Source organism: Phascolarctos cinereus, unplaced genomic scaffold (genome assembly GCF_003287225.1).
Source record: "Phascolarctos cinereus isolate Bilbo 61053 unplaced genomic scaffold, phaCin_HiC Scaffold_2;HRSCAF=192, whole genome shotgun sequence".
In the NCBI taxonomy this organism is placed as follows: domain Eukaryota; kingdom Metazoa; phylum Chordata; class Mammalia; order Diprotodontia; family Phascolarctidae; genus Phascolarctos; species Phascolarctos cinereus.
In genome coordinates, this window is record NW_027555625.1 from 20,137,537 (window position 1) to 20,156,629 (window position 19,093).

A 19,093-nucleotide genomic window follows, 5' to 3' on the forward strand; every position below is an offset into this window, starting at 1 on the left:
AACCTAGACTCTGAAGTCAAAGGACCTGGATTTAAGAGCCACTTTCTGTTGTTAATTCTCTTAAGTAACCTTGGGGAAGACAATCAGCCTTTCTGGCTAAATCTATGGTCATGTTTGAGCTCCACCTCTGCCACTTTCTACCTGTGTAACCCGAGTAAGTCACTTAACTTTCCTGTTAAATCTACAGTTAAGTTCAAAACCCAGATTTGTTGCTGGCTACCTGTGTGACTTTGGGAAAGTCACCTAGCCTCTCTGAGCCTCAGTTTCCTCATCTGTAAAGTGATAGGGGCAGGGAGTATAGACTATATGATCTCTGAGGTCCCTTAACTCTAGACTACCATGAGCCTATGATCCACCTCCTGGTTTCTCTTTGCTATCATTTCTCCTTTCTGGAGGACTAGTCCCCTGCACTTCAGTGATTTCATTATACTCTGCCAGACTAAGCCGCTGCCCTGCTGGCCCTGTATCCCCCAGAGGACCTCCTCTGGCTCGCAGCTCATGGTCAGAGACAGCAGACCTTCCTTGGGATCAGTGATCACACACTCTTGGGGTTTAGAGGCTGAAGGGACCTTAGGGATCACAGAATCTCACAACTAGAAGGGCCCAGAGGAGCCCTCCAGTCCAACCCTATTTGATCAAGAATCCCCCTAACAACATCATAGACAAATGGTCACCTAAGCCAACTCCCTTATTTTACAGATGATCAGGGAAGTAAAGTCATTCACGTCAGCTCACACGGATCCAAAGAAGCAGGGGCCGGGCTGGAGCCCAGGTTCTCCCAGGACACACACAGTGCACTTATTGTGACACCACTTTGTCTACGCCTGTCACAGGACGCTTGTCACTGGACGCCTGCCACCACAGCTGTTGGCTCACCCCACCTCCCTTTTCTACTATTGCTGAGTCATGGCCTGAGGAAGTTGTTAGAATTCAGAGTCGCTGTTAGAAAATAATAAAAACAATAAATCATCAGTAATTATTGATAGAATATCCCAGGGGCTGTAGAACCTTTGTTTTAGATGTCCAGGGGGGAAAATGGCCAAGGAGGATACAAAGAGGGTAAATTTTAAGTTTTTAATGCCATGTGTATGTATGTGTATGTTTCTGTGTGTTTGTGTATGTGCATATGTGTGTATGTATGTGTGTGAGTATATGTGTATGTGTGTGTGTAGAGCTTTCATCAAAATTGTAAACAGAAAAGTTGACCCTTTTTTTGGTATCTTTAAATGTTTATGAATTTTTTATGATTTTTTTAAGTTCATAGTAAATAAGAAAGAAAATTAATAACAATGGAATATGCTCTCTTCTTTAAAATATGGGTGTGGCAATAGTCTGTTATTATTGCGCAGCAGACTGGGGATGGGGGAAAAGGACTCTTGGAACCTGTTGCTTGCTCATCATTCAGGCATCATGAGGAGAGATTACTTCTCACTTATGTTGGAGAGAATGTCTATAAAATACCACCAATACTCATGTTTTAGGTTACAAAATGCCTTCTCTACAAGAAACCTTCTATGGAGGTATTATTATAGGCAATATTTCCTACTTCTCATGGCCCAACCCAGCTGACCATTCTGGAGACCATCAATCCTGAGGCAAGAATTCACTTCTGATGATTTCAGGAAAGGAGGGAGGTAGGGAGAGAATCAGACAGAGAGAGAGGCAGAGAGAATGAAACAGAGATTGAGAGAAAGAGAAGGGGGGAGGAGGAAAAGGAAGGAAGAAAGGAAAGAAAAAGGAAGGGAAGGAGAGAAGGAAAGAAAGAAAGAAAGAAAGAAAGAAAGAAAGAAAGAAAGAAAGAAAGAAAGAAAGAAAGAAAGAAAGAAAGAAAGGAAGGAAGGAAGGAAGGAAGGAAGGAAGGAAGGAAGGAAGGAAGGAAGGAAGGAAGGAAGGAAGGAAGGAAGATGATTTTAGATATCTGGTCTAAATGTTCTTTTTTATACTAAGAAAGTGAGGTCCTAAAATGTAATGACTTGTCCAAGGTCATGCAAATAGAACTAAAATCAAGATTTCCAAATTCACAGTCCAGCGGTATCTCTGTGCTGTCCTATCCTCTTCTCTTTAGATAACATATTTTCTCACTTCCTCTCCAACTTTCTACATATTTGCTGAGACCTTTCTTGTCTCCCTCTTCCCCCTTCTCTGAGTATGTGTGTGTGTGTGTGTGTGTGTGTGTGTGTGTGTGTGTGTCTGTGTGTGTGTTAGGGGGGAGTGTGGAGAAGGTTCCACTTAGCTTCAAAAGTTGCAAATCATGTCTCCTTGCCTAAACTTTACACAAAAAGGGCCTTGTTTATGAGCTGTCTGGAGAGGATCTGTGAATCAATGGGGCATTGTTCAGTAAATAATAAAGTCCAGAGACATAGAATTTTGATTTTTATGTGAGGTATCTGCAAAAGGGTCAAGATATACAAATTTCCCTAGTGTAGCCTCAGGGGTATCTTGATCCAGGAAACATGATTTCATGGGTTCTTATTAGGTGGACAATAAATCAGCAAGTATAGACGGCCCAGGAACAAGCTGGGGACTCTTGCCATCTCCCAAGATTTGACTGTACCTAAGAATTTAGAATCTTTCTAACACCTGTTGGCCGAGAGAGTGGATATCGCCATGCGGTCAGAACCTCTGCCTCCCAGCGATCCTATCTTTGATAAACCTGGAAGAAACAATCTGCCTTGTCAGAGAGCCTAACTGGGTTAGCCTGGTGCTCCAAAGGCTGATAGTGCTTTGGGATCCTGCTTTTGGAGAGCAGATAGAATCTAGCCACTCCCATTGCACCAGACCAGAGGTTCCTGACCTGGGGACTGGGAATCTTTTTTGTTTCGATGACTGTTTTTTTCAATATAATTGATTTCCTTTGTAATTCTACATATTTTATTTTATGCATTTAAAAACTATTCTGAAAAGGGGTGCAGAGGCTTCATCTGACTGCCAAGGAGGTCCAGGACAAACAAAACAGGTTAAGAAGCCTTCACTAGACTCGCTGCCCTTCCTTCTGGTCAGCTGGAGGTCTTTCCTGTGCTTCACAGTAGTTGAGATTTCACACACGGAATCACTTTGCATATATTTTACATTGATTTATCTTTGTGGTTTTTCCCACCCCTCCCCATTAGAATATAAGCCCCTTGGGGCAGCTAGGTGGCATAATAGATTAGAGCACTGGCCCTGGATTCAGAAGGACCTGAGTTCAAATCCAGCCTCAGACACATAACACTTACTAGCTGTGTGACCCTGGGCAAATCACTTAAGTCCATTGCCTAGCCAAAAAAAATAGAATGTAAGCACTTTGAAGATAGGACTTTGGTTTGTTTGTTCCTCCCCTCCCCCACAGAACTCTACCTGACACATGGTAGATGCTTATACTTATTGAACAGAATTAAATTCACAAGTTTTAGGGCTGGAAGGGACTTTAGAGGTCATCTAGTCCAATCCCCTCATTTTAAAAAAGAGGAAACAGAGACCCAAAGATTTTAAGACTTTTTCAAGGTCATATGATTATTTGTTGTTGTGTTATTATTTGTCCTTCCTTGGAAGAGGAGCAATGACACTGTGTGGGGTATGTCTTGACTTGCATGTGAATTGGGTTTAAGTCAGCAAGAGCTGTGTAGAGTCAGTCCCTGGAGCCTAGTACAAGACAAAAGGCAAGATGACTGGAGATAGCCAGGGATGCAGTGGGAGACCCTGGCCTTTTCAAACTAAGGTCTTCCCCAGGTTTCAGTTTGTCTGAGACAACACTCATTCAGCATTTAAGGCTAGGTAATAACTGAGGCAAAAGATGGCCTAGTTTTCCTTCACAAAAGAATCCATCTAGGAGTGGAAGACCTTTGGAATTTCTCTCAAGGTCACGTGATGCCTAAATGGCAGGGGTTGGATTTCAACCTAAGTCTTCTAACAATAAATCCGTTCCTCTTTTCCTGTACTACACTGCCTGAATTTTGTCAGGAGGAGCTAGGCAGGCTTAGCCTGGAGAAGGGGAGAATTAGAGGGGTTATCATCACTATCTTCAAATGTTTTAAAGAATTGTTATGTGGAAGAGGGATGAGATTGATTCTGTTTGGCCCCACAGGGAGAAACCTGTCTAGTCCAACTCATAGGATTGTGGCAAAAAATAATAATAGCAATATGGTACAACACGTGGGAAAGACCTTTACATGAATGACTATTATACATTATGTTTGAATGGAAATATCCTCCCTGAAAATCCATCATGATTATCAGGGAAATGACTCAGGATGCACACTTGATTGAGGGGAGGGTGAACAATATTTGCTTCCTCCAAGAAGATGAGCACAATGAGTCCATAAATGCATTTGGATCATATCCATCTCTCCACTAGTAATGGCCAAGGTCAGAGTGGACAATAGGAAAAAATAGCCCAATTTGGTTTGGGAATTCACTGTATGTTGGAGGCTTAGGAGAACAGAGAGCAGGGAAGTTATCTTTTCCAGGGATGCTTTATTCATTCCTCGTGCATACGTTCCAGTTGTGGTGGGGAGAATTGGCACAAAGATATAGTGGCTAGAATTTTGGCACAGATGACGATGACCAACAATTAACCAATGTTTTGTTGGGTTTTTTAATCAAACATTTGAGCAACACTCTAAGAGTGTAAACTATAGAAAAGTTGCCAATCCATATAATAAAAGTTTCCTCCCATGAGAGGAATTAAATCTCAAGTTTATTACCCATCCCTATCCCTACTGGGCGAGCTGTATGAATAACTATTTCTCAGAAGGAAGGAGGAGGAGCCCTAGAATTGTTTCTTTGTTCCTGAGTCATGCCCTTCTCGATACACTTTCAAGAGTCATATAGGGTGGGATCTGGTTTCATTCTCTAAAACTTAATATCCACCACATCTCCACTTAGTTGAGTATTCCAAACTGGTAGTGGGGGCAGCATGGTGCATTTGAATAGAGTTGCATTTGGAGTCATGAAGATCTGGGTTCAAATCTTCTCTCAAATTCTTAGTAAATAGACCACTAGCTTTGGAATCAGGAAGTTGAGTTCAAATTCAGCCTGAGACACTTACTAGCTGTGTGAGCCTGGGAAAGTCCCTTAACCTCCTGAATCTGTAAAATGGGGATTTTTTTGTTTCTTGTTGGGAGGATTAAGTGAGGTATTGTTTCTAAAGTGATTTGTAAACCTTAAAATGCTCTGTGAGTGCTAGCCATTATTATTATTATTTATAAACACCAACTGAGTCATCAAAATGCAATCTCCTTCAGGTGAGGGACTTCTTTCTTTGTTTTGATATTTCCACAAGACCATATGAACAGTTCTGCGCATATAGTAAGTACTTAATAAAAGATTGTTGATGGATGTCAGTCGCTCTGCTAAGTATTGGGAGCCCTAGGACAAAAATAAAACAGCCCCCCCTCAACAAGCTTACATTTTATTGTAAGAACTCTTCTGCATCTTTGATAGGATCGAAACACATAAAAGTTAAGTGACTTGCCCAGGGTCCCACAGCTAATAAGCCAAAGGTAGGATTTGCACCTAGCTCTTCCAGACTTGGAGCTCAACCCTTGCTCTGCTATACCACACTGTCCCTAAGACCAGAGAACTCAGTGGAAAATGGAAGAGCATGAGACCTAGGAGCAACCCTAAGAAAACTACCTCTGTGAGCGCTCCTTGGTGTGGGGGTGGGAGGGAGGGCATCTGTGGAGGGGCAATGAAGATCTAATGAACAGTCAGCTTTAAGCAATATTAGACAGAAATGTGGGAGGGACATCCAAAGGGTGTTTGGGTTTATAAAGAATAGCAAAGAAGCCATCCAGAGGTGGGGGTCTGAGTTCTCTTTGAAAGAGAGATGTCATGTGCAAGAGAGATCAGACTAGTCCTTCTTAGCTCCTGGGGGCAAAACTGGGATGAAGAATGGTCATAAGAAGGAAGTTGATTGATTTCAATTCACTATAAGGAAGAACATTCCCTAGGGTTTAGCACAGTGCCACCTACCAAGCAGGTACTTAATAAATGCTTGCTGGTGAATAGATGGGTGGATCTCTGACATTAAAGCCATTTGTCCATGGGATGGAGGTGATATCCTCACATATTCAGGATCATTAGATTGAAAGCTGGAACAGGTCTTTGAAGTCAATAAGTCTAGCCTTCTCATCCTACAAATGTGAGAATTGACACTCAGACAGATTAAGTGACTTGCCCAGGGTCACACAAATAGTGAGTGTCTGAATCAAGATTCAGACCATGATCTTCTTGATTTTGAGTCCGGGGCTCAGTCAAAACACCATCTTTCTTCTCTTCAAGCCAGGTCTGGTTGACCACTTGTAAGGGACAATATTAAAAGGCTTCTTGCTGAGATGAATTCCAACTTTAAAAGTCTATGAGTCTGGCTAAAGTGAAAGAGTATAGAAGTGGGTGAGAGAAGACAGAGACAGGGAGAGTATTTGTCATCGACATCCTTTGCCTGGAGATGGAAAGTGATGTTTGCCCCTGGACTGATTCATGATTACCTTTTCCACACTTCATTGGCTGCTCTGCCTCCTAGATCTTCCTCCCCTCTCCCCTTTGAGCAATCCATTCAATAAATATGCTTATTAATGCAAGGCTTACAGATGCCACATGGTTTAGGAGAAGCACAGCAATACATCAGCCCTGTCAGAGAAGCCAAGATGAAGTGGCACTGCCATGAGAATGGGCACTGCCTCTGGGATGTAACAGGGAGAACCCTGCTCAATAGGAAACTGAGGAGAATAACTACAGTGGCACGTCAATCAATAAACATTTACTAAGCACCTACTGTGTGACCGGCACTGTGCTAAGTGCACTTACATAGCTCTTTAAGCTTTGCCAAGCACTATAGATAGGTATTAATATATAGATCACATACAAACATACATACACATGCATATGTGTTTGTATATATTATTCCATTTTATTCTGACAACAGCTGCTACTTTTTACATTTATTATTTCTATTACATTAATTAGATTCATTTAATAATCATGATAGTATAATAATTATATAATACAATGATTAATACAATGTAAATTACATTTATTTTTCAGAAGAGGAAATTGCAGCTCAGAGATTTGTAGAAGTCCAGGCGATTAGATTTATAGAAAGGTATTTGGAAAGTTAGTGCAAAATATTTTCCACAAACTGGGGACCCATCTGCCCCTCACTCACACAGTGTCCTCGGGGAGGGTGGGCACAGACTTTAAGTGCAAGAATTAATTTTACAAATTCTGCTTCTGTCATGTGTGACCCATGTGACCTGGGGCTCTTAAGTCAGTAGCCGATGTTGGGGCTCCGTTCCCTCATCTATGAAATGAAGTGGTTGTGCTCAATGACACCTTAGCTCTCTTTAATCTCTAAATCCCCGTACTTGCTCTGGTACCTCAACCACATTTATGTGACAGAAACATCATATCACCTCCAGTTGTGGCTGTGGCCAAGTGAAGAGACATAGTTTCTTAATCATGGAACATTGACTCAAAAGGAATCTCTAGGCTCTGTCACATGGTGACGACATGATAAGCCTATCTGCTATAGACACTCTAATTAAAGAATCACAGAATCTCAGAACTGGGGAAATCATCTAGTCCAACCATCACCAGAAACAATAGTCTCTCCAAATATCACTAAGAGTCGCCCAGTCTTGGCTTTAAGATTTTGAGACTGCTGCTTGAGCATGCATTATACTTGCAGAGAACTCCTCTTGGTAAGAAAGATTTTTCCCCTAAAATCAGGTTCAAACCCAAGATTGCACATTCCATCCACTGTTTCTGGTTCTGCCCTCTAGGTCCAAGTACAACAAAGCTTCCGTGTGATGGCCCTCCAAAGACGTGAGAGGTCTCGTGTCCCCACAGACACCAGTACTACAGTCAGTTGTGTCTTCTCCAGGCTAAGCATTCTCAGTCCTTTCAACTAATATTCACTGATCATATCACGACCCACTCCCCCCTCCAATAAACTCCAACATCTTCCATTACCTTTAGGATGAATAAACTTTTCTATTTGACCTTTAAACTTCTTCATGGTCTGGACCCTTCCTATCTTTACAGTCTTTTTAAATATCACTCCCTTCCTTCCATTCACTCTACAATCTAATCATACCAGTCCATTTGCCGTCCCTCACTCACAGTGCTCCATCTCTGTAGCCTTACGCTGGCCATCCCTTGTGCTTGGCATGTTCTTCCTTCTCACCTCCAGCTCTCAGATTCCCTCATTTTCTTCAAGCTCAGCTCACAGATCAGCTTTGGTAGAAGGCCTTCTATAATGCCTGTAAGCTGATGGAACCTTCCCTTCTGTGATTACATTGTATCTACTTTATATATGTCTTGAGTGTGTATGTGTGTATGTACATGCCTCTCCCATTAGAATGTGAGCACCTTGAGACCAAGTACTGGCTTTGCTTTGTCTTTGTTTCCCAGTACCTAAGAAATAGTAAGCACTGAAAAAATACTTGTTGGCTGGCTGGCTTTGCTTTGCTCTCTCCATCATTGTCACCCCATCTGGACACACTCAGCTTGTCTAGATTCTTCTTAAAATGTGATGTCTAGAACTGAATACAGCACTCCAAAGGCACAGAAAGGGCTGGACTCACCCCATCTGGACACACTCAGCTTGTCTAGATTCTTCTTAAAATGTGATGTCTAGAACTGAATACAGCACTCCAAAGGCACAGAAAGGGCTGGACTCACCCCATCTGGACACACTCAGCTTGTCTAGATTCTTCTTAAAATGTGATATCTAGAACTGAACACAGCACTCCAAAGGTACAGAAAGGGCTGGACTCACCCCATCTCTGAAGAGAAATCTTTACTACAAGCAGTTAACACTAGGCTAGTCCCTCGACCTCTGCCATCTTTAATCTCTCCCCACCCACTGGCTCCCACCCCAGTGCCTACAAACACACTCAAAACTCATCCAGCCTTAAAAATTACTTCTTATCCTACCACCCCTGCTCACTATTATCCTTTATCTCTCTCCTCATTCTTGGATAAATCCCTTCAGTAATACATGCACCCTTTGTACTCCATTTTCCTCTTCTGTCACACTCATTCAAATCATTTGCAAGGGGCAGCTAGGTCGTGCAGTGGACAGAGCACCGGCCTTGGAGTCAGGAGGACCTGAGTTCAGATCCGGCCTTAGACACATAACACTTACTAGCTGTGTGTCTCTGGGCAACTTACTTGACCCCAATTGCCTCACCAAAAAAAGAAAAAAGAAAAAAAAACAGAAAAAAAACCACTTTGCAATAGTCTATCCAATCTTATCATTCAACTAAAACTGTTTTCTCCAAGATAATTTTTTACTTTAAAAAAAAGCTCTTCAAAAAAAAATAAAAAGGAAAAGGGTCTATAAGTACAAAAATATTTATAGCAGCTCTTTTCTGGGGGCAAAGAATTTGAAATTGAGGGGATGCCCATTAATTGGGGAATGGATAAACAAGTTGTGGTATGTGATTATGATGGAATATTATCGTGCTGTAAGAAATGATGAGCAGGATGCTTTCAGAAAAACTTGGAAAGACTTACATGAGCTGATGCAAAGTGAAATGTACTATGTACAAAGTAACAGAAAAATTATAAGATGACCAGCTGTGAATGACTTAGCTATTCTCAGCAATAAAATGATCCAGGATTTATGATGAAAAATGCTATCCATCCCCAGAGAAAAAACTTATGGCGTCTGAATACAAATTGAAACATTCTTTTTTTTAACTTTCTTCATTTTTCTTGAGGTTGTTTTGTTGTTTTATTTTGAGGGTGGGGGTTGTTCTATGTTTTCTTTCACAACATGACTATTATGGGGATGTTTTGCATGACTACACATATATAATCTATATTGAATTGCTTTTTTCTCAATTAGGGGAGTGGGGTGGGGAGGGAGGGAGATAATTTGGAACTCAAAATTTTAAAAACAAATGGTTTTTTTTACATGTAACTGGGGAAAAACAAAATACTAAAATAAAAAAAGAAAAGACAATATCTTTTTAATAAGATATAATTTTGTTCAATTACAAATTATTTGTTTTCTCTTCCTCCCACCTTCTAGTTCCCTAATCTAAAAATAAAAATGAAACCTTTGTAACAAATATGCACAGTAAAGCAAAAGAAATCCCCTGATTGGCCAGGTCCAAAGCCATGTATGTGACATTCTGCACCTGGATCCCATCAATTACTTCTCTCTGAGGACATGGGTAGCATGGCTCATCATCAGTCCTCTAGAATCAGGATTGCTGATTTCATTGACTAGAGTTCTGGAATAGTTTAAGATTGTTTCTGTTTATTATGCTATTGTTATTATACAAATTGTCGACCCTTCTGAAGCATGATACTAGAAATCACTTCTCCTCCCGGACAGCTTTTATCTCTACCAAGACATTGTTTCTTTCTTGTTCTTTTCATATCTATCTGACATCTATTTTACAGTCTCCTTTGCTTGAACTTTATGCATTTCTTGCCCATTAATAGTGGGTTTCTCCAAGGCTCTCTCCTGACCCTTCTTCTCTTTTTCCCCTATAGTATCTTACTTGAGAATCTCATCAGTTCCCATGTATTCAATTATTACATCTTTATAGATAACTAAAGATATATAGAGAGAGTTAAATACATACAAAGACACATATAAAGATGAAGATGAATAAAGATGGCTACAATTAAAGGTAGATATAGATATGTAAGATAGATAGATAGATAGATAGATAGATAGATAGATAGATAGATAGATACATAGATAGATGGATAGATAGAAGTATGGATGGATTAAAGAATGGATGAGTAGGATAGATGGATAGATAGATAGATAGATAGATAGATAGATAGATAGATAGATAGATAGATAGATAGATAGACAGACAGACAGACAGACAGACAGATCAATCATCTTTGGAGCTACAGTTCCATATCATCAACTGCCTTTGGGTATTTTGTACTAGATGTTCTTTAGGCATCTCAAACCCAACGTGTACAAAACATAAATCATTATCTTTCCCCTCCCCCACTTTTAAACTTTTCCTATTACTGTTGAGACCACTACCAGCCTCATAACTTCAGCGTATTTTTTAGCTTCCTCTCTCACTCATGCCACATACTCATTGCATTACTAAGTCTTATCATATCACAATGTGTCCCCTTCTCTATTCTCACATTGCCACCCTCACGTAAGCCCTCATCACCTTTCTCCTGGGTTATTATCATAGTCTTCTATTTATTGCCCCTGATTCTAGTCTCCTCCCATTCCAGTCCATCCTCCACTCAGCTGCCAAAATGGTGTCTGTAAAGCTCAGATTTGATCATGTCACCACCACCCCCCACGATTCATTAAAACCATTAGGACCAAATATCAAGTCTTCTGGCATTTAAAGCTCTTCATAGCCCACCCCCTTCCCCCCTCTCCAGACTTCTTCTATTCTATGCATACACACTATTATCCAGTCACACCAGACTCTTCCTGCCAGCTCACTCCAGCTCTACCTCCTGGTTTTCCTGGCTTCCTTCATGTCACCTTCCTGCTCAATGCACTCCAGAGGCTCCTTATTACTTATAAGATCAAATAGGAACTCCTGTGTTTGGCTTGTAAAGCTCTTTGTAACCTAGTCCCTTTTCATCTTTATAGCTGTCTTACAGCTTACGTGCCTCATGCCTTCCTCTATCCAATTGTGCTAATCTTCCCATTCTCAGACACAACACTAAAGAAGGTATGAATTTGAAGAGACAGAAGTGTTGAGGTAGAGCATTCGTGGAACAAGGAATGGCCGAGACAAAGGTGTGGAAATGGAAACTGGGAAGCTGCATTTGAAGAAAAGCTAATGGGTCATTTTGACTGGAACCAAAGAGTACATGGAGGAGAAGTATGAAATTTCTGGAGTCAATGGGTGATGGGAAGGAGACAACAGAGAAAAGAATGAGGCCAGACATTCGCTACTGAAGTTTACTGTCTGCTCAGAAAGGCGCTGGAGTTTTGTAGGTGTTGTTTGCCCCAGGGCAAGGAGCTCAGTACCTCTCTCCCTGAGCCAGAACCTTCAGGCCTCCTACCTTCCTCTCCTGCCATGTCCAAGTGGTAAGATTTCATTTCAGCTCAGTTCATAGCGATTGTGAAGAGGCTCATGGGAATGCGGTACACCCGACTCTAAGCAGAAGCCAGCTGTACAAACTGCCGGGTGTGGACCCCAGGGAAATACCAGTGTTCCAAGCTTCCAAGACAGAGCCAGGAAACCGTCTGATTAACCCCAGGAAACCAACAGCCAACCCTCTCCAAAGTCACACTCTCTTAAGAATTCCTGAGTATACATTCGTCCCCAAAACCCTCCTGCTGAGATATTTGGGCTAAAAGGAAGAAGGCAAGCAATCAGGATGGGGCCACATGGGTGTGGACTGAGATGGAAGCCAAGGTAATCTACACATTGGCCTTTCCTAAGGGTGTTTGCTCAGGTGCAGGGGAAGGAGAGGTTGTGCCAAGCATCCAGCTTCCAAAGGGGACTTCCTCTTTGGCCTGCCTGGGGCCACATACAGGGTGGACATGGAGGAATGGTAGAGGGTGAACTGAGACTGGGCATTGACCATGGTTGGTTATGCATTGAGTTCTTCCTTAAAGGCTTGCTTTCCCCAACCTTAAACCTGTTCCTCATTTCCTGGTTTGGCCACATTTGCTCTGTAGAGAATTCAACCTCAGAAACAAGTATCTAGAATGGTTTTTGTCTTTGTTTACATTTTACTCTTTTTTTGGACTCAATGAACTGGGTCTCCTTCCTTTGTGATCCAGCTTTTTTGGCATTGTCAGTGGAGGTCTGTGCAGGTCAATGATTGGACAAGATGGGCACTGAGTTCCCTACCAGCCCTGAGATTCTATGATATGTTTAGCCATGGTGGCTTTGTAGTCAGGAAGACATGAGTTCCATTCCTGCCTCAGGCATTTATCCCCTCAGCCTCAGTTTCCTCATATGTAAAATGGAAGTCATATTAGTAACCTATCCCCAAGGGTTTTGTGGGATCCAATGAGTCCATCCCCGTGAAGTGTTTTGTGAATCTGATGCCACTATATAAATGCTAGGGATTATTATTATTCTTGGGGGAAGAGATGACTTCCTAAGACTATAATAGCCATCACTCCATCAGTCAATAAGTATTTATTAAGCATTTACTATGTGTCAGGAGGGCAGCTATGTGGTGCAGTGGATAGAGCGCTGTGCTGGGAATAAGGAAGATTCATCTTCCTGAGTTCAAATCCAGCCTCAGACACTTACTAGCTGTGTGACCCTGAGCAAGTGACTTAATCCCACTTGTCTCGTTGTCCTCATCTGTAAAATGAGCTGGAGAAGGAAATGGCCAACCACTCCAGCATGTTTGCCAAGAAAACCCCAATTAGGGTCACAAAGAGTCAGTACTGAAATGACCGAATAACAAAAATGTGTCAGGTACCACACTAAACACTAGGCAAGTGGAAGAAGGATCCAATTTATTCTCCTCAGCTGCTGGGTAAGTGGGTAGAAAACTGGTCTTGAAACCAGAAAGCCCTGGGTTCAGTTTCTGTCTGTGACTCATCCTAGCTGTGTAACCTTGACATTGTGTTTGGGCAACTTTCTAAGCCTCCAAGTAGCCATTAGGGGGCCAACTTGTCTGAACCCCTCCGTCCCAATTTCCTACAGTCTACTCAGCCCAAAGGGTAGAACCAAGAGCAGGGAGTGGCCATACTTTGGCTTCATGTAAAGGAAAATTTGCTTTCTGAAACTGGGGTAGACTTCCTTGGGTATGGATGAATTCTCCCTCCCTCGCTGGGAGCTCAACAAATGACCACTTGTTGGAGGCACAGGAGAGGGGATTCCTGTTCAAACAAGGAATAGACTTGGTGGCCAATGGGGTCCCTTCCATATCGGAGATTTCATGACTCTCGGAGGCTCCCTGGGTCAGCATCGCACACAGAGGAGTTTGTCCAAAGCATCAGACAATGAATCTACTATTGAGAGGATGAAGAGCTGGCTCAGTGCTCATAGGGGAGGTCATGGCAGCTGAAATTGGCTTGATAAACATCTTTTTCTCATCTCTGAGTTGCTTTGTAAATTAATTTTCATTGATTATAGCAATAAACCCTTAAATTGTTCCAAATAATTTCATTCTCTGACTTCATCACCAAAACCAAACCTGTTATGTGTGATTTATTAGGAAATGGGCCTGTTGTGATTTCTTCGGGCAGGGCAGAGAAAGAACTGAGAAAGACCACAGTGGAAGAGAGCTGAATCATAATGACAAGGACACAGGATATTTATACACAGACAGCTAGAGGGTGTACTGGATAGAGCTCTGGGAGTGGAATCAGGAAAACCTGAGTTCAAATCCTACCTCAGACCCTTATGAGCTGCGTGGCCCTGAGTAAAACCCTTAACCACTCTGTCTCCTCATCTGTAAAATGAGATGGCTGGACTCAGTGGTCTCCAAGTTCCCTTACAGATCTAGAACTATGACGCCATGATTGTAATGATGATAATGGAAACTGAGGATAGCCTGCTGAACTTGGAGTTGGGACGACCTGAGTTCAGATCTTGCTTCAGACACTTAGCAGTTGTTTGACCCTGAGTAAGTACTTCCCTCGGCCTCTATTTTCTCATCTATAAAATGAGAATAACAGCATCTCCTTTACATGGTTGTTGTGTGGCTCAAATCAGATAATACATCTGAAGTGCTTTGCAAATCATACAAAATTACTATCATGGAAATGTTTTACATAATTGCATATATATAACCTATATCTGATTGCTTACAATATCAGGGAGGGAGGAGAGGAGAGAGAGATAAAATTTGGAACTCAAAACTTAAAATAAAAATATTATTTAAAAAATCTTTTAGAAATGTTAGCTATTATTACTATATAGTTCTTTGACCAATGATTAAATTCAACCAGAATTCATTAAGCACCCACTGTGTACAGCATACTGTGCTAAGCACTGGGGATAGAGTATTCAAAATGAATAGCCCAGGGGCATCTAAGTGGCACAGTGGATAGAGCACTGGCCCTGGAAGTTCAAATCAGACACTTACTAGCTGTGTGACCCTGGGCAAGTCACTTAACTTTGATTGCCTCAAAAAATAATCATGATGATGAATAGTCCTTGTCTTAAAAGGACCTTGCCTGACTGTGACCAGATACCCAGTGATCAAGGATGTATACCATAGAGGAAATCCCAGTTCCCATTTGTTTTGAATTAGATCATTTCTATCATCCCTCCCACCTATAATGGTCTCTATGATACCCTTCCTGAATAGGTAAAACCCAGTACACTCAGATACTGCTAATAAGACCATCAGGGTGGAATCTTAGGCCTTTTGCTCTTTAAAGAGGAAATTTCAGCATCACAATACTTAACAGGTTTATATTGATTCAGCATTTGTAATGTTTTCAGTGCCTCCCCCCAAAAAAAGGGGACAGTTTCAAATAAAGAAATGAACATTATCAAGAGCCATATTTTTAAAATGCCCAGTAGTGAGGGAAATGCAAATATTCTTCTTTAGTTATGTGAAGTTTGGAGTTATAATCAGGAGGCGTGGGTTTAAATCTTTCCTGGACCATTCCTTGCTTAGACCTTGGGTCAATCAACAAGCACTGATTAAGTGCCTACTGTGTGCCGGGCACTGTAATAGGTACTGGTGATAGAAACTAAAGTAGCACAGTCCCTGCCCTCAAGGGGCTTGTATTCTAAGTGGGCAGAAAATAGGTACATAAATATACACAAAATAGATCTAAAGTAAGTTTGCAGGCAGAAGCAACTGATAGTCACAGAGGTGTCAAACTCACAGAGAGGATTCCAGACAAGCCTCAAAACTCCAGAATACAGAAGAAATAGATTAAAATGTAATTAGGAAGTATTTAGCAAAACAAATTAAAAATGCAATATGACATAGACAATATTCATCTGTGGCTATCAAGATCTAGGTGTATCCACAGGGATCCATTTGTATTAAGTGTGACACCACTGCTTTAGGGGAATCAGGAAAGAACTCAAGGAGAAGGGAGCCTTAGAACCAGTCATTTAACCATTCATAGCCTCAGTTTCCTTATTTGTCAAAAGGAGATAGTTGTACTTGAATCACCTATCTCACAGGGGCATACTAATGGAAAGCCTTTTATAAACTTAGAAAGTACCATATAAATGGGAACTTTATTATTATTAGTAGCTAGGTATAAGGATCTACTTTGTATACATATGTTTGTTTTCCCCAGTGGAATGTAAGTTCTTTGAGGACACAAACGATTTCATTTTGTCTTTGTATCCTCAGTGCCCAGAAGATAGTAGTGTTAGCACATAAGTAAATGCTTAATAAATACTTGTGGATTTGTTAAATTGATATGCATGTACAAGAACAAGAGTCATTTCCCAACATATAAATGGTTGAAGGGCACAAAAAGGCAATTTCAAATAAAGAAATGCACACTATCAAGAGCCATATTTTAAAAATACCCAATTGTGAGAGAAATGCAAATTAAAACAACCCTGAGTTTCCATCAGATTGGCAAAGGTTGCAAGAAATGGAAATGTCCATTGTTGGAGGGGCTAGGGGAGAACGGGTACCTAATGCAATGTTGGTGGAGGTGGGATATGGTTCAGCCAATCTGGAATGCAATTTGGAATCCTACACCCCCCCAAGTCACCAAAATGTGCCTACCCCTGGGCATACCTCAAAAAGGGTCAAAGATACACACACACATAAAAATACACATATACACATATGCACATATACATATATACACATATGCACATATGTACAGAAATATTTTTGTATGTATGGAGCTATACAATGCATATTTTATAGCTCTATATATACAAAAATATTTCAAGCATCAGAGAAGGTGGGTGTATGTGTGTAATAGAATATATTAAAACATAAGAAATGAAAACTGTCCAAGTCACATGAGGATCAGTTGAAGGTTGTTCAGCTTCAAGGAGGGAAGTCTGGTGTTGGGGAAACATGATAAATGGCTTTAAGTATTTGAAGGGCTGTCAAGAGGAGGAGGAGTGAAGTTTGTCTGATTTGGCCCCAGAGGCCATAATTAAGAGCAATGAGTAGAAGAGGAGAAGAGGCAAGTTTACTCTTAATGCCAGAGAAAACTTTCAAATAATTAGAGCTGTCCAAAAGGGGGTGGGCGGTCTGGAAGTGTGACGGATTCCCTTTTCTTGGAAATCTCCAAGAAGAAGCTGGGTGCACATATATCTGTTGTATTCTAGTACAGATGCCTTGAAGTCTCTTCCAACTCTCAAATTCTGCAATTCTGTGATTTTTTTTTATGCATTCAGAGAAATTTGAGTAGCATTTCATGAACTGATGCAGAACAAAGTAAGCAGAAACAGGAGAGCCATTTACATCATTATCTCAATAATATAAAGGAAAACAGTCTTGGAAATACTTCAGCACTCTTATCAGTGCAAAGTCTAGTCATTTCTTGGCAGATAGGTGGTGGACTACAGGTGAGGAACATGGCATATATTTCCAAATGTGGTTAACATATTGACTTGTTTTGCTTGGCTGTATTCTCAAGGGAGAGTTCCATTAGGTAGGATAAGGTAGGAGTCATGGGAGTAGCCATGTTCAGGAATCAGGAAAAGCCAGGTTTACATGCCAGATGTGTAAAAGGGCATCGATATAAAATGTAAAAGAAAGAAAAGGCATTTGGACTTCAAATCTGGGTCCAAACACCAGCTCTGACACTTACTACATATGTGATAAAGGGTAAGTCATAGTATCATACATTTCAAACTGAATGAGATTTTAGAGGTTAAGAAGTCCATCCCCTCATTTTATAAGTGCAGAAATTGGAGCCTAGAGAGATGAAATGACTTGGCCAAAATCACAGAGATTGTAAGTGACAGAGGCAAGATTTGAACCTGGACCATCAAACCCCAAATTCACTGTGTTTTCTGCTGGATCATGCTGTCTCTGACTTTAGTCTGCTTTGTACATCATCCCTTGCTTGACCACAGTGAAGGAAGAGCTTTGTAAAGTTAAGCTCTTATAGAACTATGTATTATAGTTATTATTATTATTCCCCAATGTGTTTGCTTCGGTTGTTTTGATATTACTGGGAGATGCCATGGACCGGGGCAGTTTTCTTGGGGGGGGGACCAGCCTGCACAGCCTGGCCCCTGAGAATCTGTCCCCTCCCCAGTTGTCTCACCAAGGGATGGGAACATTACCAGGAACAGAAGCAGCAGCGAGCTCTTGGCCCCAGGCCAGCCACTTTATGACTTATTAGCTTATTTTTATAGAACCTTCAGCCCGGTGAGGAGTCTTCCTTTAATTATAAACAGGAACGCTAAAGGCATGAGGGGAAATGAGGCTATGTCAGAGCCAGAGAACTGTATGTGCAGTGATTATACCCAGTCCCTTATCAAAGCGAACACCAAGTTCAGGCCATGCCCATATTGATCCAGGGACTAGAGGCGCATGTGATGGGGGAAGAGAAGTGGGACCTGCTGTGCCGAGATCAGGGTAATACCATAGAATTGGAATGATGGCCAGGATCTGCCTTTTGTTTTATTTATTTACATTTTGGGATAAGTACAAGTCAGGTGGACAGCAGTAGGGGGATTGTATTCCAAAGTTCCCCGAAGACCAAACAATTAATTAGTGCTTGTAGGCAGACTCAGACACTTACTAGTTGTGTGACCCTGGGCAAGTCGCTTAACCCCGTTTGCCTCAGTTTCCTCAACTGTCAAATGAGCTGGACAAGGAAATGGCAAACCACTCTATTATTTCTGCAAGGAAAATCCCATACGGGGTCACAAAGAGTCAGACATGACTGAAAAACAACTGAACAATAACAAATGTAGTATTAGTTGCTAGAGATACGAAGACAAAGAAGAAATGGTCCCTGTCCTCCTCCAGGAGTTTGTTGATTATTGGGGAGGAAGTTGGTAGGGGACATCAAACACCAAACGTCTTTCATTCAAAGCCCTTTAAATCACGCCCCCAATTTCTCCAGTCTTCTTGCACCTCCCTCCTTCTAGCACACCCTCTTAGATACAGTGACACTGGCCTCAGGCTGTTCCCCAAACAGGACCTTCCCTCTTTCAGTCCTAGGCATTTCCTCTAGCTGGCCTCCATGCCTGGAACACTCTCCTTCCTCTGCTCCTGCTACTAA